The sequence below is a fragment of the Haemaphysalis longicornis genome, unplaced genomic scaffold, assembly GCF_048455015.1.
Source record: "Haemaphysalis longicornis isolate Haplotype H1 unplaced genomic scaffold, Haemaphysalis longicornis Haplotype H1 scaffold_19, whole genome shotgun sequence".
NCBI lineage: Eukaryota > Metazoa > Arthropoda > Arachnida > Ixodida > Ixodidae > Haemaphysalis > Haemaphysalis longicornis.
In genome coordinates, this window is record NW_027526288.1 from 1,919,328 (window position 1) to 1,932,541 (window position 13,214).

General features: G+C 48.5%; 1 non-coding gene across 1 annotated transcript; it reads right to left on the minus strand.

The window, feature by feature from the left end:
- Positions 1 to 4,834: 4,834 nt before the first annotated feature.
- Trnat-ggu (transfer RNA threonine (anticodon GGU)) lies at positions 4,835 to 4,907 on the minus strand. The gene has a single exon. It is a non-coding gene; the product is annotated as a tRNA-Thr (tRNA).
- Between the last annotated feature and the right edge of the window lie 8,307 nt (positions 4,908 to 13,214).

Consider the following 13,214-nt stretch of genomic DNA (forward strand, 5'->3'; position numbering starts at 1 on the left):
TGTTCATCGGTAGTTACGGCTGATGCATTGCCTTGCTTGTTTACGGCCGCATCGGTGTAGATTTAATGTGGATTGTCCTGATATGTTTTTCGGATGTAGCGAGTTCTTGCCAATCTTCTGCCCTTATTGTCAGTGGGGTCCATTTTCTTGGGAATTGGTTGATACAGTGTCTTTGAGCGGGTGTAAATCAACCATCCTATTAATGAAGGCTGCATTAACCGTCATCTCTCCTACATTGTTCAATCTGGCCATGATCGGATTGGCCAGGACGTTTTTTGGAAACTGAGGGAATTAAACATACCATGTATGCTGATGATGTAACCGTAATTGTGTCCTGCAAGTAGAGAGGGCTATATCGAGAGTGTTACGCTGGAGGCCGTAGATAATATCGAGACCTATTTGGTCCCATCGGGGTTAAGGTGCTCTTCCGCCAAGACGGCGCTGTTGGTGTACAGTCCCACTAGAAGCGGACACAAACCCAGGGGTAGGTTCCTGTGTTCAAGATTAGCATTCAGCTTCGCACGAGGAATGGTGATATCATACCTTGGATAGATAACATCAGAGTTTTGGGGATGCTGATTGAGTCGAATGGTGCCAACACGCTGACGATCGCGACAATTGCTGCCAAGACAGAGAATGTCGTTCCCCTAGTGAAGAGGGTGACGAACAGGCAAGGATTTGAAGGAGGACAATCTAATTTGGCTTATGCACGCCCTTGTGTTGTGTCAATGTACCTATGCTGCGGCCATGCACAAGTGGAAGCCTTCAGAGAAAGAGAAGCTTGACACGCAGATAAGAAATATCACCAAAAAGGTGTTGGGAGTGCCGATGTGCACCAGCAACGACTGGCTTCTCCAGGTGGGCATACATCATACCCTGGATGAGATAGCTGATGCTCAAAAGAGGGCGCAGATGGTGCGTCTCTCTACGACTAGAGCGGGTCGTGCAGATTCTGAGAGAGTTAGGTGTTCCTCAGGAGAGGATTTCGCTGCTTCACGCCAGTATACGCTTGAAGGCCCGTCAGCGGTATCAAGCATAGCCTATCTCAAAGAGCATGCATCCGGAGCGAAATGTGGGTAGAAGAAAGGACAGGGGGGTTTGCCTGCTGAGACTCATTCGCGATGAGAATCAGACAGCTTTGTCGACACTTTTTTAATGGACGGAGGAAGGCATTTACTGTAGTTTTCGTGGATAATGAGGGCATGGTCGTCAATGCTGCTTCTGTTCGTACTTATGGACAGGAGGTCGCCGAGCAGGTGGCTATTGCACTCGCCCTGGTCGACAGGAGCTGGCCTTTTGTGTATAGCGACTCAAAGTCGGCCGTTAAGGCTTTTTAGAAGGGCTCGATGGCTAAGGTTGCTTTCAGAAATATGCACACCTGTGAGAACTTTGAGCATTACTTATGTTAGTTTCCTGCTCACTTTGGGGTGATTGAAGCAGCCCTTCTGAATCTCAACGAGTCTGCTAATAGGCAGCGCAAGATGTTACCCTCCGTAATGCCCCGTGCCATGGCTTGATGGTACTACCTGAGAACAGAGACTCCCTTTCCACATACAATGAGGTCTCATAGTACTATCTTTTTAGCCGCAGGATCTACAGTTTGCCGAATCCTAAACTAAACAGGGCTCGGACACTTACATTACGCTTACTGAAGACTTGCACCTATCCTTGCGCACGGGAGCTCAACATGAGACGCATGCGGAACCTTATTGCATGGACTATGGTGATTTAGCCACACTGGAATACATGCTCTGGTCCTGGGAGCTAATTGAAGAGCGCCTATCAAGGACGCGTCCAGGTTGGAGACTGCGCTTAGCAGTCCGGACCTGGACAATCAATTCTGGACTGTCCCACTGGATCACAACGTGGCAGTGAGGCTTGGCCTTCCGGTACCGACGTGGTAGCGGCCTGCTTATTGGTTATTATAACTACTTACAGGACCCAATAAAGTTTTCCATCCATTCACCACAGCATGTTATAATTTCCAAAGCGTCACCCGTGATGCCAACGAGACACGTTTTCTGTTCTACCAACCAGATTGCCGTTCGTCACACGGGAAAAACGTCGTCTAGAGCGCTTTCTCTTAGGAGGTTTACTTTTGAGCCCGTGTCAATCAGACATTATATAGCTGCTCCCAGTATTTCGCACTCAATTATCGGGCTTGTCTCCGCGCATATGTTAAGAGCCATGGAGACAAAACACAGTTTGTGTTATTCGAAAAATTTTGTGTTTTATAGTGCCCACAGCGCTTTTCCGAATGCCAACGATGCTTTATTCACTGAGAAATTACTATTAAAGTGAAAATTATGAGTTTCCTGCTAAATCTTGCGTGTTCGTGTTTGCAATGACATCACAGAGCCTTGTTTACCATTAGTGAACCTAGATAGCACCACCACACCGCAGCAAGCCGTTTTCTGGCTTTGATTTGTTTGTGAACGTATTTGTACCTGGCTTCTTTTGTTTATGGATACAAACGTTTCGTCAAACATGGTGCTCGCTCGACAAATATGGTCACGTAAGACATCGTCGCTTGCGTCTATCGGCCATTGTCGTCTGAGACAACCCAATGAGCCTCGCGTCCTGTGCGGCTAATCCAAGCATAGTGCCCGCAGTACCAACAGCAGCATACGCAGCGGTACTTCTATGTTTACGTGTGCTTTCGTAACTTCCACTGTGTGTCCCACCCTTGTTAATGCTTTCAAAAGAATGTGCTCAACATTTAAGCGCAAATTGCTCGTTCGGCAAGCTGATAAGCTCTGCCTAATTTGTGTTTGCTTTTGCTGCCCTTCGCCCACCAGATCTTCCTCGTATGACATCGTAGGTTCTCTTGCGGGAAATGAGATAGTGGGTCACTTGTCCATTCCCTTTTTTCCTAATTATTAAGCTGATTTGAGCGAAGTTTACGTTATAAGTGGTGCCAGTGTGATTCCAACTAGGCAATCGTTTGAATGAACAAAACTTGTGTTTTCTCTTCATGGCTCCTTTCGACAGATGGGCTAGTTGGTATTCGTCCATGCAAAACAGCACTTAACAACACAACGACGACGAAGAGGGGACACAACACGGCGCCGTCTTGTGTCATATGTTCCTCATTGTTGGATTAAGCGCTCTTTAGGATGGTTAACTTTGACCTCTAGAGTGCCCACTTCGCGTCCCTCCTGCGCTAAAGTGTCCCCTTAAGGGTGTTCGACTTGTTTCCTGGTTCAACCAGGTTGCGGAATTAACTACCGCATTATTCTCGCTTCCTTTAGAGTTTCCTCGCTGTCGGCCTGGAGGGTCATCATCCTGTCTAGAGTTATTTAAGATGTGTCCTAGCTCGTCGCACGCATGGCATCTCAGCTGCCTTTTCCCGTTGCCGCGAGGCCTGCCCTTTTGTTGCATTTGTTCATGTTTCACAGAGATGCTGGATTCAAACAGACATTCTACCTTTCGAGATGCTCGCGGAGCTATTCAGTTTCCCTCTCACCCTCCCGCACGCTTCGGACCGGCATGTGGCCGTGATTCACGGCTCGCTCGTTTTTCTCATTTCTCACAGCGACCTAAACCGCCTCTACAATATTCTTGGGAACGCGAGAAAGCGTGAATTTGCGGTCCGGGTCTTTCAGTCCGTTCAGGAACTGGGTAAAAAGCTGCCAGTCGAAAAGCTCTTTCCGCAGCTTGCGCTTATCCTCCGTCTCGGTTCCGTCCTGCGTCCCAACAGCAGCATTGCCCAGCGCGCGGAGCCTGCTCACATACGACTGTACGTCTTCGCCGTCCCTTTGTTTGGCGGACAAAAAAACGCGTAGTTTTACACACACTGGCACCAAATCAAACATCTTTGTTGCTAAAGCTTTGAATCGGCGTAAGACTGTCGCAGGACAACGTCCTCATGCCATGCAAGGTCGTAGGCCACACCGACCTCTTTGCAGCGTGCGATTCCCATCATTTGTGCCTCTGTTCAGCCACCAAGAACCCCAACCTGCTCCAGTACACGTAGAAAGTCTTAAATGGATATCTCTTTTCCATCTCCCGTAAAGGTCGGAACCATTCCCCCCAGCGCCATGACGCTTGAGCCTAGTACATTTGCTTTGGTCATGGTAAGCTCGGTCATGGTGCCTCATTTCCTCTCGGACGTGGGGGTGAAGTCCCACGTGCTCCGCTGGGCGGTGGAGGTGATCTCCGAGAGCAGCTGCGGACCCTCTGGTCGGTGTTGGCGGAAAGCGCACAGAGCAGCGTTCTTTCCCGTCTCATACTCAGGCCGGAACGCAGGAGTGCGCCATCGGATTTCTCCTACGGCAGATTCCTCCGGTGGTATCGCTCGGTGTCGGGCGGAGAAAGAGGACGCCGAAGGCTTGTTTTTACTTATTATACCCTCCGCTGGTTGCGTGGAGAGGACGGTTGGCGCGTTGGGGAACAAAGCAGGAATGGCTGGTCATTGTTCGCTTCCCGCACATACGTGACGCCTCACCAGCGTTGCGGGCGCTTCAAGGTCGGCTTTGTCTCGCCCATGCGCAGGACGGCATTGTACGCAAGTAGAATGGTACGAAAGGCAGCACTGGTGGCCACAAGCACACTTCCCTATGTATATATGCGTGTTTATGTGTATATGTATGCGTGTTTGTATGCAAGTATGTATGTATGTATGCATGTATGTATGTATGTATGTATGTATGTATGTATGTATGTATGTATGTGTGTAGCGAATCAGAAAATGGGAAATGAGGGGCTCCGTGAAATAAGACAGAAAATAAGGGTTGGCAGTCAAGAAAACCTCGGAAAGCAAAGGGGAGGTTGTAGTGGGTCATAGAAAGAGATGAAGAATTTTTTTAGTCGAAAAGAAAGTGGTGAAAAAATGCCCGCCGGGTGGGATCCGAACCCACGACCTCCAGAATACCGGTCTGGTGCGATAACCACTACGCTACCGGCGGGGCTGTTTCCCCAGCACTTTCTCGGGTATTTATGTTAAGGTATTTTTGTTTCCTGTACTCGGAGGTGGTAGCCAGCGCCACTCGGTATTCTGGAGGTCGTGGGTTCGGATCCCACCCGGCGGGCATTTTTTCACCACTTTTTTTCGACTCAAAAATTCTTCATCTCTTTCTATGACCCACTACAACCTCCCCTTTGCTTTGCGAGGTTTTCATGACTGCCAACCATTATTTTCTGTATGTGTGTATGTATGTATGTATGTATGTATGTATGTATGTATGTATGTATGTATGTATGTGTACTATTAGGAGCAATATGAAAGGGAACACAGGAACGCGTAGAAAAAAAGTGTCGTTGAACCCTCTTTCATAGGAATCCGCAAAACACGAAAGTAAAAGGGACCTTCACAGGCGCAGTTGAATGTTAAATGAATTTCCTCCTTGTCCGAAGGGTTCGCGAGGGTGACCCCGCCAGACGAAGTGACACCGACATGCAAGAAACAAAATCAGGGGAAGGTGCCTCCATTCGCGCGCGTCCGCCGTACACGAAGGCGCCGGCATCGAGGCGCCAACAGTCGGCGCTCATTAGCGTCATGATGCGCTACTTCGCTTCGCCTCTTCTAGACGGTGCGCGCCATATGAATGAGCCATAGGGAAGAACATAAGGCGCGTTCGTAGCATATGCTTACATCTCGGTTCGCAGCTTAGTGGGAAGAGCGCCACGTACGTCGTGTTGCGGCGAGAGATTCATGGGGTTGAAACCGGGCGCCGCCGCGTCAATGGCACTTTTCCTGAAGACGTCAATTCCGTGACGGATATCAGGTCACCAAAATCTTTGAGTAGCCGGGCATAGAACACTTTCGTGTTAGCGCTCTTAGACCCAGCAATGAGTTATACGCAGCAGCCGCCATCGGAAACAATGTGGAAAGGGGTTTGCTGTTCCAACAGCTGTTCCCGTTACCGCCGTGCGTCTTATGGGTGTCGAAGGATACCATATTATCCACCAAATGACGTACGCTGCTCATTTGTTGAAATGCAATCGTGATGGGAGTGGCAACAGCTAGTGGAAGAGCACCCTCCTTTCCCCTTTGTTTTTCACAGCGCCATCCGCGTATCGCTCCGAGTCTGCATGGAGGCTGTTTGCAACGCGTTCCCGTTTTCCCTTTCACATTGTTCATAATAGTGCGCATTTATGCATGTATGCATGCATGAATGTCAATATGCCGCCAATAATCGGGTCGTTCGTCCTCGAGAGCAGAAGCTCCTCCCTCCGGCCCAGCGATTGCAGTGGCGAGCCGGGCGAGCTGGCCAAAAACGCTGGCAGTGCAGAAGCGGCAAACACCAAGTCGTGACGTGTTTCGATGTTGTTTATTTACAAATTATCCACAGGATGTCAATTGCGCGTGGTCCTCTGCTGGCTGCTCGATTTCGTTTCGCACACTTTAAAATTTAATTTAAATATGTTCTAAGCTATATTCGCCACTGATATTTGGCAGATGATGTATGTGTGTTCACACCATTCTATCTCCGAAGTTATCTTGCCTTTAAAATTTTGTGTCAGTACCCCTTTAACATAAATACCCCAGAAAGTGGAGGGGAATATAGTCACGCCGGTAGTGTAGTGGTCATCGCAATAGACGCCTATTCTGGAAGTCACGGGTTTGGATCCCGCCCGGAGGGCATTTTGTCTCTGCTTTCTGTCCTTCCAAAGTCCTATATGTTTTATTCACCTACCACATTCTCCACTTTGCTTTCCTAGGTTTTCTTGACGGCCAGCCCTTATTTCTGTCTTATTTCAACGAGCCCCACATTTCCCATTGTCATTCGCTGCATGTAGTATATATGTATGTATGCATGTATGTATGCATGTATGTGCGTCTACGTATGCGTGTGTATGTATGCATGTGTTTGTGTGTGGCAGTCACTTAGGTGTTCCTCAAAGAAACCGCTGGTGAAAACAAAACACGATAAAGCTGCCTCTCGTAGCCTAAGGAGCTCATTTGCTGATGGTGAGAAGACGAACATTGGGCGCATGCAAGTGCGCGAAGCGCGCATTCCACTTCATCGACAATTCGGCGCAGGCGCGCTCTCCAATGCCACGCTCACCCGCTCGCCGTGAACGCAGGCGCTGCTACTCCTGCGGGTATCACATAGCCGGCCGTTTCTAGCCTCTCCGTCAACTTTCCACCATTTTCTGTCGACTCACCTGAGGTTTGCTTCGCACATGTCAGGGCAGGGTTTTTCTGGCATGTATTCCCAGGACTCCACGTACTACGATTACGTCATCGCGCAACTGGACCCGCGCTAGGTGACTGAGCTCTGCTACGTCCTAGGAAGTTTTCCGGGTAACGACAGTTACCTGCATTTGAAAACATAACTTGTCCTACGGATTTCACTTTCTGGAGACCAGAAGGTGCGTCAACTACTTCTGTACGGAGAGCTCCATGACCGGAAGCAGTCGCTGTGGCTGCGTCATTTGCGTACCTTCGCCGGAAACATGCGGGCTGATGAATCCGTTCTTTTAACCTTGTGGCTTCAGCACCCATCATCACACGCGCAAGCATTCCTGTTTTGTAGCCGACTCTACTCTACCCCTCGGCCAACTCGCCGAGATACGGACGAGTCAGGGAAGCATCTCTTCCATCGCCGCCACACCCACCGTCTATGCCATTGCCACTTCAGAGTCCACACCTTATTCATGCGCCGTATCGATGACATCACACGCCAGGTGAAGTGCACAAGAAACCACCTGGATCGACGCCCAGGGTAGCATCCCCCCAAGGGCTCACAGAGCACCAACCGCAATTTCAGCTATATTCATCGCAGTGATAATGGCAGCTGCTACCACAATCGTTGCTTAGGCTATTGGGCCCGGACATGTAAACCACGCTGTTTGGAACAGGTCACATGACACCAATGGCGGCCCTCAGGGACCGCCACGAGCTGTTAAGCGGGAGGCCGTCGCAATTTTATCACCGACCCAGTCATGCAGTGGTGGCTTCTCACCGACTGTAGCTCCAACAACTTATGGTATTCATTAGCCCTTTTTCATGAGAAATGTCATTGCTACTCCTCATAGCCGAGAGCAGTGCATTACTGACAAATTAACACCTAAACATCGAGTCCAAAATCCTACGGCACAAAATTCCATGGAATTTCGTCGTCGTCTATGTAGCAGAGCCCATCACTGAGTCCGACTTCGCGCGCTGCAATCTCTTACCGAGTAGGTGGCACGACTGACTTATCGACGCCAAAACAGGTTTCTCCGCGCCACTTCAGCGCAGTAACATTTATGAGCACAGTGCTAGAGTGAGTATCATTGAAAATAAATGGCCGTATTCTGTCCTCCTCGCAGAATTTTAATACCTCCCACAACTAGTGACCGTCCTCTAAAACTGCGCCACCCAACCATACACTACACTCCTACCCCTCCGGGACCTCCGGTTTCTTGGCGCGCAAATTGCTTAGCTGCCTACCTCGCGCGAATTTCCAAAAAATAGCTTCAAGACATGCTCAATTTAGGAAACTGTATGCCGCTCAAAAGATTCTAATGCCTCATGCCTGCATCTGGTGCCAAACAGCAGCAATTGTGGCTACCTTGTAAATATTACCGAATCCTCTATTACCACACGACCCAGTCAGGTACCTTGTTCGTGAAACACAGGACTTTTCCAAAATGCTTAAAGGAGCACTGACAAGAAAATTTTATGTTACACTTTTATTTCTTTTATCAATACACAATGGCTTGGTGAACCTGAAACAGCACTTCAAATACTTCAGGGCACGATAGGTAATTACATTGAACGGACTGAAAATTGTTTATTTCAAATTCTCGCGCTTTCATCCCGAACGGCGCATATGACAGACTCCCTGCCTGACCTCACCACTTTGTGCGGACGTCACCGGCGCCCGCTTGAGAGGGTGTTGCGCCCGTTCGCCGCTCACGGGGCAGCACGCATGAAGTGACGTCACGAGCTTTCGACGAGCGCTGCCGCGTCAATTCTTTTGGCTCTCCCTGGATGATGTCACGTTGATGTCCATTTGCTGTGTGCCGCTCCGCGCGTTGCTCCGTCGGCGCGATAAATGAGATCCAATTAAACTATGTTCTTCGCGTCGCAGGCCGCTCATATTTCACCCAAGGTATTCTGTTGAGTGAAGGAAGCGAACTGTGCAATAATATTAACGCCGAAAATTGGTGTCAGTGCTCCTTTAAGGTTAAGGTTAACACGGTTAAGGTCTCCACGAAAATTTTTCGACAAGGAAGACGTCCAGAGGACCACAATTTTCAGATGGGCGTGTTCAAGTTCCCTTTCAATAGTTTGGGCCTCCGCAACGCACGCCAAAAATTATAACGCTTAACCTACGATGCTGTCATTATCTAGATTTCTGCTTCAATATAAACGACATTGTTCGTTCCTCGCAGTAAACACGACCGTCGCAAGCACCTTTGCCCACTTTTCCAGAGTATCAAGGACCACGGCTAACTCATATTTGTTTAAAGCAGCACGCTCATCTCAGTTGTAGGTCCCTTCATTGATCACCAAATACCTGAAGAAGGGACTAGATTCTTCAACGACTGCACACCAGCCCTGGAAAGCTATCGTGGGCCTACCCCCGCAATAGACTCCGTCAGTTTCTTGACATAATCAACCCTTACACGGTCTTCGTATCTAAAAGATACCCACCACAGTTCCCTCTCAATGAGTCATTGACTAACGTACGAAGCAACCAATCTGTGACTTCGACACCAGCTTTAGCAAATACGTTTGGATAGTGCAAAGCTGCCCTCTGCGACACCACCTTTCTCTCTCATTCTAAGCCACATGCTTCCTTGGGATGTTAGGTTATACCTCTAGCACCACCGTTCGTGTATTCCTTGTGCAGCTAGTGGGGAAAAAACTGCGCGCTGCTGTTCCTTTCCGAAAAACTCTCGAGCCAACAGCCGCAGCTTTCCCGCTCCCCCCTTCACCTGTACAACTTCGGCGCATGCAGAAACAACGTGGGCGGCTTACTAAAAAAAGCTTTTTGGAATCCAAACTGCGGTTGACAATTTTGGCCACATCCCCGAGGCACAGTGTTGCACCACCTACATATACCACAAACCTATCACCTACACCTTCCCACAACGCCGTAATAAACTACCTCTGGTTCAGAAAAACCAAGTGTCCTTTATGGACCAAATTACAGCAGACATCTGGGACATCACCGGAAGAAAAACATTGACGCACTCTCCTGGCTCTTCGCGCCAGAGTTGCTAACCGTGATAACTGGCGCCCTCGCCAACGCTAGGAAACCGGACGCCGCACAGCAGTGGCTCCTGGAGAATGGCTCTGCTCATCAGCTTCAACAAGTTGCTGTCCCTGGGTATATATTCTCTATTGCGAAAACCGCACCGGAGAACTGAGACCCTACGGGCTTCCGCTGCATCGGCGCAGAAATTTGGACAAGTTCCACAGCGTCAATCATTCCGGAATTGGCACTTCTTAAGACTTACCGCTAGATTTGGCCCGCAATGCCGAGTGAATACCGCACGTCGGCCAGCACTAGCATCCAATGCCAACATGAGAAAATAACCCGGCATGTCAGTTAGCCTCCTTAAGCAATCCCCCTGCCGTCGCAACACGTCCACATCGATAATATTTCCCTGTACCCCCAGCAGGACCTTATCGCTGTTGCGTCACCGCCACCGATCGTTTTCTGGGTGGCGTGACTTATGACCACTCGAAAAGACTACCGCAGACTACCCTGGATTTCTTCTCCGGGTTGATATCCTGCTGAGGCACTACTCCTCGCGTCACAGCAGACCAAAGACGGCATTTTAAATCTCACTTCAAACTCTTCATCTTCTCCACTTGGTTCGAGCGTTTGCGGACCCCCAATTACCACCGTTGCGAAAACAGATGGATGATTTAGCATTTCCACTGACAGCTAAAAGCAGATATCATGGGTCATTCTTATTCTAGCTGGCTTCAGGTTCTCCCAGACGAGGCTCAGGGTCGGCGGGTCACCTGCAACCCGGACATTCCCGCCACGCCCACAGAGCTCGTATATGGGGAACCGCTTCGGCTACCCGGGTAATTTCTCTCCAACCCACCTGCGACCTATACAGCTCGAACCCTACCGGCCCTGACACCCGCCTCCGGCAATTGCCAGCAGCACCCCAGAACCTCAATTCGTCCTTGTTCAAGGACTTGGCAACGGGCACGTGTGCATTTTACCGCGATTACCCGGTACGTCCAACTTCCTCCGTACCATACGAAATCGTTCGTCGTGACGACAAAAGCCTTCCCAATGTCAATCAGCGAAAAGACGTCCGCTTCTCCACCGACCCTATAAAGCCGTTATGCCTACTCTTCTAGGAGACGCCAAATTTTGTGTGCATTCTGTTATCCGTTCACAACGACGTCCGGCCATTCCCCTTGCCCTAGACGAACTGCTTAGGTGGCCGAGTGCGTTTCATCCCTTTCTTCTACCGTTAGGTCTGGTCTGCGCGTGAAAGGACAGTGCGGCGATCACATCGGTGTGTCTCGAAAGCAGCGAAGGAGAAAACAGACCCCGATACAGCCGCCAGCTTCACTACCCGAAGCCGTGCTTCGGCAAGTGTGAGTCCGAACACCTTAAGGCCGCGCAGATGCACCAGTCACGCAATCCCCTTTATAGACGGCTGTGCTACACCACAAGAGGTAGATGCTGTAAGGTGCTTGGAGTGGAAGCAATAGACATGCTTCTCCACATATGTGTGTGTATGTACGCATGTATGTTTGTATGCATGAATGTACGTATGTTTGCATACATGTATATATGAATGTATCTATGTATGTATGTATGTATGCATGTATGTAATATGCATGTACGTATGCATGTATGTACCCATGTATGTATGTATGTATGTAGATATGCAAGTATGTGTGCATTTATGTGTGTATGCATGCATGCCTGTGTGTATGTATGTAGGTGTGCACGTATGTATGTATGTTAGTATGCAGATAGGTAGGTAAGTATGCATGTATGTATGTATGTATGCATATGGAAGTGCGCATGTATTTGTGTGTTTTTATGCATGAATTCACGTATATAAGTATGTATGTGTGTGTATGCACGTTTGTATCGTTGTATGGGCTGGACGTAAACGTTCCCAAAAATCGCAGGTGAATGGTCTACAATAATGCACGCCAAACATTTTCTGTTCGATTAACAATCAGGGAAATCTAGAAGTTCTGAGTTGGTACTTAAATGGTTTTACGTTTTCATTTGGGCATTGTGTTGATATTATGGTCCAAATCTTTTGCTTTTGTGGCAGTTGCGTCTTCAATTTTCTAGGTTTCTTTTTCACTAAGGTAGAGTATCGCCTATTCCACCGTTTTCAGGGGAACGCGTTTTTTTAGTATGATCACAGTATGGTCTTTCGTAATAAAACATTCATACCCATCATAAATACTGGAGAAATTTCCGGACCACCCCCTCATCCAAGCTCAGATCTGGAAACCTGCAGCTAAAGAGAAGTTAGTGTCTATTGCGGGGATCAGATTCCAGCACTCACCTCACACCTTTCCTTGTGACTGGTAGTATCAGTCTGCAAAATGCGCAACAATACTTGTCTCCTTGCAGTAGCCCAGTTTTTCAAAAGAAACAAAATAACTTGCACCAGATATTGTCCACAAACTGATCACTCACTGTGAAAAAAATTCTCGTAAAGATGTACAGGTGGATATTGCCCGGAGATAGAAAAACAGTAACGGGCATCAGGGAATTGACGGCTTTCTGCTTGCGTAGGTCAATCTCTTCTTCAGGCTTCACGAAAGCAGACAAATTAGAAAAACAGCGGAAAACTGGGATGCAGCAGAAGACAACCAAAACCTCTTGACGTTGTCCTCTACTGCGTCCAACTATTCTGAAATAATGTTCTAGCTATCAGTACCCAAATAGGGCAAAGTCAAGCTTCGGAGCAGGAAACCACTTGCTGTCACAATAGGACCTTTTTAGAGGTTTCAAAAAATGTAATTTGCTTTAATATGGTGTCCTCTCGAATTAGTTATTGAATAATTCTTTGGCACCAGACGCACTGGTGTCTCCTTGACGTTGTCCGAACAGCAAGACTTCAGCTTACCTTCGCAGACAAAAGCTCGATCGCCGGTGTCACAAGTAAGAGGTTGTAGAGATTTGTTTGGATCTTGCTTGCTTGACCGTGACCCCATGTCGGTACCATGGATCACAAGATTTGAACATTGGGGAGACAAAAATCAGAACTATTTCCTTTCTACACATAAGCTCTGTACGGATACGATCCCGGGTTTCTCTTCGGGAGGCGAC